This window comes from Petaurus breviceps, unplaced genomic scaffold (genome assembly GCF_028583685.1).
Source record: "Petaurus breviceps papuanus isolate PSGF00001 unplaced genomic scaffold, PetGlider_PUasm1.0 126, whole genome shotgun sequence".
Classification (NCBI taxonomy): domain Eukaryota; kingdom Metazoa; phylum Chordata; class Mammalia; order Diprotodontia; family Petauridae; genus Petaurus; species Petaurus breviceps.
The window spans coordinates 75,323,228-75,336,776 of NW_027185655.1; the positions used below are offsets into that span (position 1 = coordinate 75,323,228).

General features: G+C 39.8%; 1 long non-coding RNA gene across 1 annotated transcript; it reads right to left on the bottom strand.

The window, feature by feature from the left end:
* Positions 1-2,604: 2,604 nt before the first annotated feature.
* LOC138170570 (uncharacterized) lies at positions 2,605-5,718 on the bottom strand. The gene is made up of 3 exons (XR_011170664.1): positions 5,511-5,718; positions 5,030-5,110; positions 2,605-2,823 (listed from the first exon to the last, which is right to left on the bottom strand). It is a non-coding gene; the product is annotated as an uncharacterized lncRNA (long non-coding RNA).
* Between the last annotated feature and the right edge of the window lie 7,831 nt (positions 5,719-13,549).

Below are 13,549 nucleotides of genomic sequence, written 5' to 3' on the forward strand. Positions count from 1 at the left end.
ATTGTTTTGCATTAGCCACACATCTACAACCTATACTGAACTGCTTATCTTCCCAGTAAGGGTGGGTGACAAGGAAGGAAGGGAATGAATCTGGAATTGAAAGTTTTAAAATCAAATATTCAAATATATATGTACATATAGATATATGTGTGTATATATATACATACTATTATTAATACTATTTTACATGTAATTGGGAAATAAGATATACAGGCACTGGGGCATAGAGATCCACTGGAAAAGTCGAAAGGGGTATGGGAGAAAATATGGGAGAGAGCTGGAGGAGGGGATATCCTGTGGGACTGCTATTTTGGGGTGGTGGATAGGGAAAAACAGGGAGAAAATTTGTAACTCAAAATCTGGTGGAAATGAATGATGTAAATCAGAAGTTAATAAAGCATTTGGAAAAAAAAAGATAGAGAGGAAAAAAATTAAAAGGAGAGGTAAATGCACAATTAAAAAAAAACAAACACTACATGCCTGTAGTGAAGAAGTGTTTCTTGCACTCAAGAAGACTGATCTAAGCATTCCTCAATGACCAAATCACTTACTATGAGGAATTAAAGAGAAGAAATAGAGGGTAGTTACAAATAAAGTATGACAAAAAGTAGCCTTAAAGGCCTCTTAAAGAAGGTTGTAAAGCCCCAGAGTTCCTGCTGTACCTCTCTACACCACTGTTGGCATGAGTGCCATGGCTCACAGGCTGCTTTATAGTCCAAACTGTGCATTCGATCATTATTACTGGATTTTTCTCTGTGTCTTGTATTAACTTGGAGACAGACTAGCCTCAGCCTTGCAAATCTGCCTTTTGAAACAGGAACTAAATATAAAAGTTAAACATGTTTGTAATGAGCATCTCTAAGAAGAAATATAAATGTGAGAATAAACTGGAGTTTAGGAGGTGAATGAAGACAGTATGAAACAATCTAGTACAGGAGAGGTACAGCTAGACTTGGAACTGAGGGAGGTACATACTGGCTCAGTTGTATTACTCTCTACCTACTTCCCATCAACCTTGTGGAAACTGTAGGGGAAGCTACTTCTGGCCATATGCAGAGGCTTACATTGTGTAATGATGAAAAGCCCCTTAACTTTCTGCTGATCCAAAAGCACTGATGATTCAAGGGCTTGCAGTGGAAAATTAGAGAGTTCACCAATCAGCTACCTCTATCTCTCACTTTTTGGCTATGATATATATGAACTATTTCAAGCTGGTACTGAGAGTCTGGTAAAGGAGGATGGCTGCCCTGTCTCCCATTTAAACCTCATGTGGTTCCAAATAAATGGCTGCTTCTATAGTTTTTGTGGGGCGTTTCCTGATCTTAGGCAGAAAAGAATAAGGAAAAGATAGAAGTTTTATATATATATTATATATTATATTATATATTATATTATATATATATATATAAAACATAATGCTATACATATGCCTTACAACTATTATACTTTAAATCTGATCCCATTCCTCCAGAGGATAGTGAATGCAATTTTAAGAGAGTGTACTACAGGGTTTGTGGGGAAGTGTACCAATTGCTGATATGCTGTTTAAGTAAATACCTTTGATAAAAGCTGAGTCAAATTTCTGATCACTAATGTGAAGCACAACAGTGGGGGCTTATGAGCTACAGTTTTAAAAGTATAGCTCCCTAGGGTTACCTGGGGGTAACAGTCACCTATCTAGGGTCCCAACCTGCCAGTGTGAGGGCAAGTTAAAAGGAGTAGACCCAGAGGGAGTGCAACAATAAAAATTTTATTAAAGGGGGAAGGGGGAGGAACACTTCAGCAAAACTGAGCAGCACATCAACCAAGTCCAGTGTTCTTCCCATTGTCCCCATTGTCCCCAACTTCTTGAAAGACAGGAAGCTATGTAGCAATTTCAATGATCATTAGGCAACTTGCTGCTACAAAAGCCCATCTCCTGAATCCTAATACTCTCTTAGTCATAGAACATTTGAAATGCAAGTGACCAGAAAAATGCTGCAAAGTGCATGGTGGCCTTTAAGCAGCACTACAGCATGTTAATTACCAAAGATAACTGAGATGCAATAAATGGCATAAGACACCATCAAGAACCTGTGTGACTGTAAAAGGAAGTAGGCAGGTCATACACTGAGAAGCTATAGTTTGGAAGATAATGTACAGTGAGTGCTGAACTTGGACTCATAGTAATTGGTTCTATTAGTTACTCTCTGTGTGACTTTGGGCAAGTCCCTTACCCTCTCTGGTCCCCAATTTTTTCATCTTTACAGATCAAGGGATGCTTGACTAGACGACATCAAGGTCCCTTCCAGTTTTAGGTCTATGATTGTATGGCCATTCAGCCTTTACTGATGGAAAGATGGAAAACCTGTGTGCTTTTGGTACCTTCAAGATATTAGAACCAGAGGAAGGCCTCCAAGGCCATATGACATAATAGAAAGAACCCTGGACTTGAAACCAAAAGGCCTTGGATAAAGTCTCAGTTTTACTTACTACCTATGAAACCTTAAGCAAATCATTTAATTTCTATGGACCTCAGTTTCTTCACTTGTGAAATGAGTTATTTAGGGTAGATAATCTCTAAAAGTTGCTTCAAGCTCTGACATTCTGCGATTCTGTGAGAGACTTCTAAGGTAACTGGCTTTGATATGGTCAAATACATTTGAGCTTTTTTGCTTTTACCTGAGGAAGGAATCTGACATCACAAATCAAAATAGCTTCTTCATCACATAGTAAACTGCTGCTTGTAGGGGGAGTTGAGAAGTTGTTTTATGTCTGATAGCTCTTCATCCTCTTTTCTTCTGACCACTGATAGCTTCTGTTCTTCTAGTGACATTTGGCTTTCTGAATAAATGAATGAAAGGATAGATATATAATTTTCAATTCGATTTAATGAACATTTATTAAGAGCATATTTTGTACCAGGTATTATGCCAAGCACTGGACAAACAAATAACCAAACGAATGAATAATGAACAAATACATTAATAAACTCTCAGAATCTAACATACTAGATATACTTCATTAGTATCTTCTAATGTTCTGTTCTTTTCCATACATGGTATTTGTAATGGGGGTGCATGCCTAGACCACCTAAGATGCCATTATCCAAGTAGAAGAAGCTGGGGACCTTTCTGGGAGATGAGAGCAAATGTGGATGTTCTTTCTGAACAATAATTTTTTTTTTCTACCAGCTGCCTGGCCTGAATGGTTGATATCTTTAAAATGACCTAACTCAGAACCTGGGTGATTTTTACTGCACTCCCATATAAGAGTGAAGTAATTTTTCAATCACTTGTTGTAATCTCTGATAATCATTAAATATCATATTTTTAGCCAAGGTCTGAATTAATCAAACAGACTGCTTTGCTTTGCTTTAAAAATGCCTTTTCCTTAGGGGTAGCTAGGTGGCTCAGTGAATAGAACACTGGCTCTGGAGTCAGGAAGACCTGAGCTCAAATACAGCCTCAGACACTTACCACAAAATTAGACACGTGACCTTGGGCAAGTCACTTAACCCCAATTGCCCTACCTTTCCCTCTCCAAAAAGCAAAAAAAAAAAAGCCTTTTCCTATGTCTGCAACTCCAAAGACCAAAAAAGGCTGAAAGTGGGATTTCGCCTTATCTTTAGACATACTTCTTACAAGAGGAAAATGGAGACATCCTAATTTTATAAAACAAACCCAAAAGCTTTTTTGTTCTCTGAGTAAACTTAGAAAATATCTCTTCCTTTGTAAATAACCCCAGACGGGGCTAACTTAAGAGCATTCTTTCTTCTGCCAAGTATGAGACCCTGAACCTAAGATGCTATCTTGAATAATGGAAAATTTTCTTATCTAAATATTTTGTGGGGCATGTATTATGTTATGGCATGTTAATGATAAAGAAAACACAGACATTCCAGGTCATAAAATCAATCGACACCTCATCAACTCTCTTATCTTACTAAGAAAATTCCTTTCTTGTAATCATAAATTTGACCCTGAATTGGGCTGACTCTAAAATGTATTTAAGCTTTCTCATTCTTTTGTCCAGACAGTTAGAACTCAGCTTCTAACTCCTTGTACAAGTTAGCTAGTTTTAAGGGAATAAAATGAAATAACTGTACATCACTGTTTGTCTCCTTTAACCAAACTCTTAAAGGTTAACATCTCCTTCCTCTCTCCTCCATTAGGCCACATGGAACCAACAAAAAGGCCTGGGTATTTGACCTCTTTGTTCATTCTCTTTCACTCTGGTTTCAGGAAGTGGAGTCTCCAATTTGTCGTTAGAAACGCAAATCACATGGATCCTGGAGTCTAAGAATCCTAGCCAAATGTTGCAGCCAGCCTGCCAGTGAAGCCTTGAGAACTTAGGTCCAGGTATGACAGTGCCTTATCAGCCAGAACTGCCAACTTTGGGCTTTAATTTGATGAGACTAATGTTATACGGGGCAGCTAGGTGTTGCAGTAGGAGTGTTAGGCCTGAAGTCAGCAAGACTCCTCTTCCCTAGTTTCGATCTGGCCTCAGATACTTACTAGCTGTGTGACTCTGAGCAAGTCACTTTACCCTATTTGCCTCAGTTTCCTCTTCTGTAAAATGAGCTGGAGAAGGAAATGGTGAACCACTTCAGCATCTTTGCCAAGAAAACCCCAAATGGAGTCATGAAGAGTTGGACAGGATTGTAACAACTCAACAACACACTAACAATAGTAGGAGCACTGGATTTGGAATCTGAGAAATTTAAATCCTAACTCTTCCATTTACTAATTGTGTTAGTTTGGAAAAATTATTTAGCATCTCTAGAATTCATAGCAGTTAGTGTCTGAGGCCAGATTTGAACTCAGGAAAAGTAGTCTTCCTGATTTCAGGTCTCATGGTCTATCCACTACACCACCTAGCTCCCCATTGTTAGTATAGATTAGTATTACTTTTGTTAGTATAGATTAGTTATTAAATAAGACTGTTGGATTTGGAGTGAGAAAGCCTGGGTTCCCCTTTTAGTTTTAATCTCACAATATCTTTGTGATCTTAGGGAAATCATTACCTCTCTGGGCCCCAGTTTCCTTACCTGTAAAATGAGGGAGTTGTTCTAGATGACCTCTAGTGTCCCTTGGAACTCTGAATTCCATGATCCTAAGGTAGTTGTCACCTAAATTAGAAAAGGTCCTTAGAGGAAGAATGGGGCAGAGAACACCTAAGTTTTGATGAAAGGGCTGGAAGTAGAACCATTGCACAGATATTGCAAGCCTAGATCGACTGCTGCACTATGGTGGGGAGAATATAGTGGGAGAGAATCAGGACCTTTGGCTGAGAGAGTGATTGGGGGAATTACAAAACAAGGCAAGGAGATGCCAAAGACAAACCAGCTTCGCAATTCTGTACTTGGCTATAAGACCAGGTGTTTTATAAATAAGTTTTATATAGATTTTTTTTTTAAGTATCACAGCCTTCTCTGGATAGTTTCATCTCACCTAACTCCACCCCCATAATCCCTCCCTTGAAACAAAGAAAGCATTATGAAACAAAATCAGCTTATGAAGTGACCTTACCTGCCTGTGTAGGCAACAGTGACACCTGTAGGACCCCACCAAGACAAGGAAGGTTCTTTTCTGTCATCTATGCTCCTGGGATTAGATTGAAAATTAGCTTTTCTAAAGTTACACACCAAATCAAGTTTCTGTTTACTTTAATTATTATGTAAAACTAGGCATTCCACTGAAGCAAGTACAACTAGTCCCTGCTCCTCACTAAGCTTTAACTGACATCCTTCCTTTCAAACACCCACCTCTATTTGTACTTAAAAGTGGGAGTCAGGCAATTCATTTGTCATAACCAAAGACATCTCCCTGCTGTGAATCTGAGTCACCCTAATGGCTCGGGGGCCTGCCAGGTGGAGGGAGGAATTCAATAAACCAACCGTTATTAGCACCCTGCTCCTAGTAATCGATTCCGTGGTAGACCCTGGTTTAACTGACAGTATCACGGCAGAACAAGAGAGTATCTGCACAAAATACCATGGCAACTGGAGATTATGTAAGGATGGATACATAAAAGAAAATGACAATCTCACAGAGATTTTGTAGAAGGCTCCCCTAGAATATGGAAAACCGGGGCCCATGCCTCAAAGGCAGAAAGGGCCTTTGTGCCACAGTGGGAACCAGCTGGCTCATGTTGCACTAGGATTCAGGTGGTAGTGGTTTGGAGAAGTGGGAGGAGGTAGCACCATTGGTGCTAATAGACATCAAAAATAAATAATGATTGCAACAATATAAACAGAGCAAAACAATGAAACGGAAAAACCTGTGCAATTAAAATGACCAAGCCTAGTTCCTTTACAGAAATGGTGAGAAAAGATACCTCTTTCCTTTTGTTGAATTGGTAAGGGACTATGGGTAGGGAATACTGCATATGATGTCAGATATGGCCAATGTATTGGTTTCACTGAGCTTTTTTGTATATATTATTCTAAGCTTTATTGTAAGGGAAGGCTCACTAGTAGGAAAGAAATGAATTTTGTATTTAGAAATAAATGTGGGGTGGCTAGTTGGCTCAGTGAATAGAGCATCACCCCCAGAGTCAGGAGGAACCCGAGTTCAAATCCGGCCTTGGACACTTAACACACTAGCCATGTGACCTTGGGCAAGTCACTTAACCCCAATTGCCCCACCTTCCCCCCCAAAAAAAGAAAGAAATGTGATATCAAAGCAAATATAATGTTTTAGAAAGACTTTGGGAGCTTATCTATATCACCAAGGTCACACAGATAGGAAACTGGTAGAGTTGAGATCCAAACCTGGGTCCTCTGATGGCAAATCCAACATCTTTTCCACTGTATAGTCCGAAGTGCTGGCTCTGCCACTTACCTATTATTGTTAAGTGAAGTGAGCGAAAGCATTATCATAAAATGGAGACAGTGCTCTAAGCTTGAGCTGGGCTTCTACTGCAGGGCCTACCTTTCGCTTTCCTGTAGACCATCTGATCTTTGGGAAACTAGCAGCAAACACCCCAAACTGTCCTCAGGGTGGCTGCCAACACAGGTTCTTGGATTTGCTTTGATAGAGGAAAGCAACTCAAAATGGGTTAACAAGCTTACTTTAATCAGTCAAATATGTATCATTCGCCTAGTTCAGGGGGAAAAGGTCAGCATCCCGAATTTCAGAATATACAGACAGAATTATCAAGACAGAGAAACAGATCAAGTAGACAGATTTCCAAACTGTCCAACCATTACATCCATACAAAATCAACATCTGGGTTTTTCAAAGCCAGGGGACTCTCAACAAGGGCTTCCCAGAGTCTCATCTGATCAAATCACAGAACACTTCTCAAAGTAAGCCCCAAAACAAAGCCTCAAATCAGGGTTTATATAGCCTTCTCCTGGCTCAGAGAATGTAACAACCTTCTGGACCCACTGGCCAATCAAAAAGTATCTACTGAAAAACAAGCCTCCCACACAAGACTCCAGGTGTACTTTAGCCTAGGGGCAGGGAAGATCTTAAAAATTTACATTTCCATTACCGAAACTGAAACTTGACCCTCCCGATTATCACCCACTGCCAAATAAAGTATTAAATGCTTTTATCTGTTTGGTTTTCATTGGTTGAAGATTGTTTCCTTGTTCTTTGTATCTATGGTAGATTCCTGAGCTAGATTGTGAGGCTAAGCTCTCAACCAATGAAGGGGTTGTCTGAGTTAGGGTATATAAATGCTTTCTGTTTCTGCCTTAAGAAGCCTCTGAGATTTTTATTAAATTTTTCCCACATACTGTATAACCTTGGGCAAGTCACATAATTTCCATGGATCCTCAGACTCATCACCTGTGAAATGAGGTGGTGGGAACCAGTGACCTTAAACTCTAAATCTATGAATGAATGTTAGATGCCTGATGAGTTTATAATGGTGCAGAGGACCTAACTTGAACCACCCTCAGAAACCTCTCTATGGAACCTGTTTTGTACACCCTCCATTTTGTGATTCAGAATTGTTCTTTTGTCTTAATCTTTCCTCTTCTGCCTTATATACCTAGAATTATTTCTTTCTGTTCTAAAATTTAAATATCTATTCTTGGACCCAAAAGGCTGGCATATTACACCCATCCCTCCCTACAGGGTCCCTCAGTTCTGTACCCATACACACTTTTGGATCAGGTTTAGTCCTGGAGAGGTCTTGAAAGTTGTCTCTTTTTTCATGCCCTTTGGATCACGATGTTCCCCACTCCAGATGTCTGGGGGGAAATTCCTTAAGGCTCATATCTAGGATCTCCCCAAAAGTAGGGAGTAAAAAGGTATGCAATTTATAATACAAATCAGATATGGGACAGTTATTTATTTCCTTCATGCAAAAGCAATGTTTGAAAAAAACAATACCATACAACGACAAGACTTAAGCCCTTCCTATTCTTATTGTTCACTCACATCCAACTCTTCTTGACCCCATTAATGCATCCATCTCTAGAATGATACTTGACTACTTACTTTAGAAAGGAAAAACTAAATTAAAAAAGCAACTAGGGGCCCTGACACAAGCTCACCTAGTTGTGGGCATGTTCCAATGGAGAAGCAATCTTAGTGTAGGGAGGAAAGAGTGATGTCTATCCCTCCATCACATCACAAGAAATCTAGTGACACAGAACACCAATTTGTTCACAGGAAAGTCAAAGAAATAGAGTGAACAACATAATGAAAAATGTTGTTCACATCTAGAGAAGGAACTTATGAAGTCTGAGTATAGATTGAGACATACTATTTTCACTTTATTTTTTTCATAGTTTTTTTCTTTTGGTCTGTTTCTTCTTTCACAGCATGATATATGGAAATATGTTTTACATGATTGCACATATATAGCCTATATCAGATTCCTTGTCATCTTAGGGAGAGGAGAGCTGAAGGAGGAAGATAGGGAGAAAATTTGGAATTCAAATTTTTTTCAAGTGTTGAAAAATATCTTTGTATGTAATAGGAAAAAGTAAAATACTAATTTTAAAAAAAAGGAATAGAGTGAGTAGGAAGCTGTTGTTTTTTGTTTTTTTTTTTAGCTGATATAACATTTCACTCCAGGGTAGGGTATATCAAGGGACCACCAAAGGTATATCAAAGTGCCAAGTCTTTTTAGTAATAAGTCATGTACATATGGCAGCCACAAGCAGAAAGGTAATTTTTCCTAAACTTTCCTTACTTTTCCACCTTCTTATACTGTGCTTTGTAATCCTCATACTAGGTGGTCTTAATTACATCATAGTATTCTATTATATTAAGGTTCCAAAATTTAATCATTCCCTTATTCTTGGACACTTAGACCACTTCCTATGAGCTATTTCTTTACTTCTGGGAATTACAGTATGATACTACCTGTGATTGGGTAGCTTGGTGGTATAGTGAATAGAGTGCTGAGCCTAGAGTCTGCAAGATTGATCTTCCTGAGTTCAAATCTGACCTCAGACATTTACTAACTGTGTGACTCTGGGCAAGTTGCCTCAGTTTGCCCATCTATAAAACTAGCTGGAGAAGGAAATGGCAAACCACTCCAGTATCTTTGCCAAGAAAACCCCAAATGGGGTCACAAAGAATTGAACCTGACCACAAATAAAGAACAATAACAACCATTCATGATTACAGTCTATGCTGGGGGAGAGAGGGAGGAGGTAGCTGCCAGGATCTTTAACAATCCCACCTGTAGGGAGCCAAGATGGCGGAGTAGAAGCATGACCTTCCTGCGGCTCCGGTTTCCACAGCTCCAGCTTCCACCCTCCCCAATCCATGTAAAAAGGGGACTCTAAACAAACTTTGGAGCTGCAGAACCCGCAAAATGACACAGAGAAGCTAACCTCCCACTGAGGACAGCCCGGCAGGCCGGCAGGAATCGGCCAGTGCAGCGCTCTGGGAGCCGAGCCCAGAAGCACACCAAGGTTTTAGCCCCAGGACAGGCCTGACCAGCCTCCTGCCAGAGGGACTCCAGATCAGCAACAGCTGTGGCCGTTTCCAGATTTATCAATACATAGATGCAAAGGACAAGGTGAGAGGCCAGTGCAGTCTAGACTTTGGGACCTAGTAAGTGGGAGTGCGTGGCTTTTACCCCCAGGAACCGCTGAGACATCAGCACAGCCTGCCAGTGCCACGTGGCGGCTTCAGCTCCTGGCCTGCAGAGTGTAGGGGGAACAAGCACCAGTCTGAGGGGTAATGGCTTTTGCTTTAACCTGCTCGGATCTGGATTGCAGTCTAGGGTGGAAGTCCTGGGGTGTGTGTCCAGCTTGCCAGAGTGTGTGGAGACCTCAGAGAGGGCACCCATCTAATACCTCCGGCAGCTGAGAAAACCCCAGCGTTTGGGACGAAAACTCCCCTGTCTGGTGGCAGAGTCCTACTGTGGCAAAAAGCCCAAAAGTCAAATAATTTAGTAGCAAAATGAGCAGGCAAAGGAAACAAAGCAGACAGAAGATTCCAACATTACACTACTATTTTGGGGACAAGAAGGAGCAAGGTATGGAACAGGAGGAAAACAGTGAAGTCAGAACTCCTGCACCAAAAGCTTCAAAGGAAAATACAAGCTGGTTACAGGCCATAGAGGACCTTAAGAAGCAGATAAGAGAAGTGGAGGAAAAATTGGGAAGAGAAATGAGAAGAACAATGCAAGGAAATTATAAAACGAGAGTCAACAGCCTGATAAGGAAAATAACACCTTAAAAAACAGACTGACAAATGGCAAAAGAGGCTCAAAAAGGCAATGAGGAGAAGAATGCCTTAAAAAGCTGAATTTGCCAGATGGAAAAAGAATCTCAAAAGCTCACTGAGGAGAATCATTGCTTCAGAATTAGATTGGAGCAAATGGAAGCTAATGACTTTATGAGAAATCAAGATGCTGTTAAACAGATCCAAACAAATGAAAGAATAGAAAGCAATGTGAAATATCTCATGGGAAAAACAACTGACCTGGAAAATAGATCCAGGAGAGATAATTTTAAAAGTATTGGACTACCTGAAAGCCATGACCAAAGTAAGAACCTAGAAAGCATCCTCCAGGAAGTTCTCAAAGAAAACTGCCCTGATGTTTTAATACCAGAGGGCAAAATAAAGGTTGAAAGAATCCACCGATCACCTCTTGAAAAAGATCCCAAAAAGAAAACTCCTAGGAATATTATAGCCAGGTTCTGGAATTCCCAGATTAAGGAGAGAATATTACAAGCAGCCAGGAAGAAACAATTTGAATATTGTGGAAACACAATCAGGATAACCCAGGATCTGGCAGCTTCTACACTGAGAGATCGAAGGGCTTGGAATGTGATATTCTGGAGGTCAAGGGAGCTGGGATTAAAACCAAGAGTCACCTACCCAGCAAAACTGAGTATTATGTTTCAGGGGAAAATATGGTCATTCAGTGGAATAGAGGACTTTCAAGCATTCTTGCTGAAAAAACCAGAGTTGAATAGAAAATTTGACATTCAGATACAAGAAGCAAGAGAAGAATGAGAAGGTAAACAGGGAAAAGAAATCATAAGGAACTTATCAAAGTTGAACTATTAACATTCCTACATGGAAAAACAATAATTGTAACTGATGAAACTTTTCTCAGTAGTTGAAGGGATTAGAAATATATATATATAATCCTTCCTGTAGTCATTGGATTGCAGAGGCCCTCTCTAGGCCTTGACCAGGGTACCTCATTACCTTTATCCCATGGTAGGTGGTGCACCTTGTCCAGCTGAATGAGGAAGGCAAAGGGAACTATTAGGTCAGTAAGATAATCTCTTCCTCATCTCTGCTGCCATCCTCCAAGGACTGGGCAGGGAAGGGCCCTGGTTTCAAGGGACACTGACACTTGGCTCCAATTCTTGATTGCTGCTTGCCAGGCTAGTCAGCTGCTATGGTTCAACAGAAGTCTGGACACATAAAGAGCTGTATACATAAAGTCATGGGATTTTTCTGGCTCGTGTTTTACTATCCAACAGGACTCATGGATGATGCTGATATAATGGTTTAAGAATCTAGTTATGATATCTATGGACAGTCACAGCCTCCAAGAAGGTTGGAAATAATTAGTAACCTAATTAGTTTTCAATTTTGATTCAATTTCAAGCCTTAATATCATATATATAGCATGTTCTATCAGTCTCTTATAGAACTTTCCAACTCTCTCAAGTCTGTTTCCTAGTTTTTTGAGGTATAGTATAGTCCAGGGGTGGGGAACCTGTGACCTCGAGGCACGGCATCACCTGGCATCAGGAAACATTGAGTTTTAATGTTAAATTTAATTTAATTTAAACTTCCAACATCTACAAATATGTGACTTTGGGCAAGTCACTTAGTTTCTCTGAGCCTCAGTTTCCTCATCAATAAAATAGGAATAATGATGACTAGAGTGATTGTTGTGAGAACCAAGTGAGATAATGTCTTGCAAACCTTATGGCACTCTATAAAGTTAGTTATTAATATTTGTCATTCAAAATAACATTGCATTAAAGGTAGGGTGGATAAGTGGGTAGAGTACCAGACTTAGAGTCAGGAAGACTTGGGTTCAAATCCCCACTTCTAACATATGCTGATTGCATCACCATGGCCAAGTAAGCCACTACATTTTTCAACTGCCCCAGAAAATCCTCTAAGACTATAAGTTGCAGATGGGTTGTCCATCTGTTTCAGAACAAGGAGTTTCCACACTGGGCATTTCTCATCTTTTGATGAATCACGAATCTGGAATGATAATAAGAATAATAATCACCACTTTGGATGATTTTACTAAGTGGAAATTTTTTTTAAAGCTTTCAAGTATTTAGAAATGTTGTGGTTATTATATTTTTATCTCATCTCCCTTCCATGTCCTTGTCTGCAGATTAATAATTAGAAACTTCTGACTTTTTATTTCGCTTGGATAATAAAAATGACAGGGTAGCTAGGTGTTGCAGTGGATAGAATGTTGGGCCTGGAGTCAGGAAGTTGTATATTCCTGAGTTCAAATCCAGCCTCAAATATTTGCTAGTTATGTGACTGTGGGCAAGTCACTCTGTTTGCCTCAGCTCCTTATCTGTAAAATGGTCTAGAGAAGGAAATGGCAAACCACTCCAGTATCTTTGCCAAGTCCAAATAAGGTCACAAAGAGATGGACAAGAATGGAAATGACTAAATAACAAAAATTACTATAAGGGACAAGCCTAACTCTACCTAAGATTCTCTTGATTTAAGTGTATACCTAGATTTTTATCTATTAGAATTTTGTAGAATAATTCTTTGGATATCTTCTTTTGCATGCATACACACAGACCACAGACCACAGACACACAGACACACACACACACACACACACACTCACTACAACCTGGTGTATTCCATAGAAATCAGGGCTTGGAATTGAAATGAACTGGGTTCTCTCTGGCTTTTGATACTTATTAGTAGCTGCTTGGAGCAAAATGGCTAGAGTTTTAGACCTGAGTTCAAATCCAGCCTCAGACATTTACTAGCTGTGACCCTGTACAAGTCATTTAACCTCTGCTTGAATCTGATCATGTCAAATGGGGATAATAGTAACACCTATCTCCTAGGGTAGCTAGGAGGGTAAAATGAGATATTTGTAAAGTCTTTTGTGAACCTTAATGTGGTATATG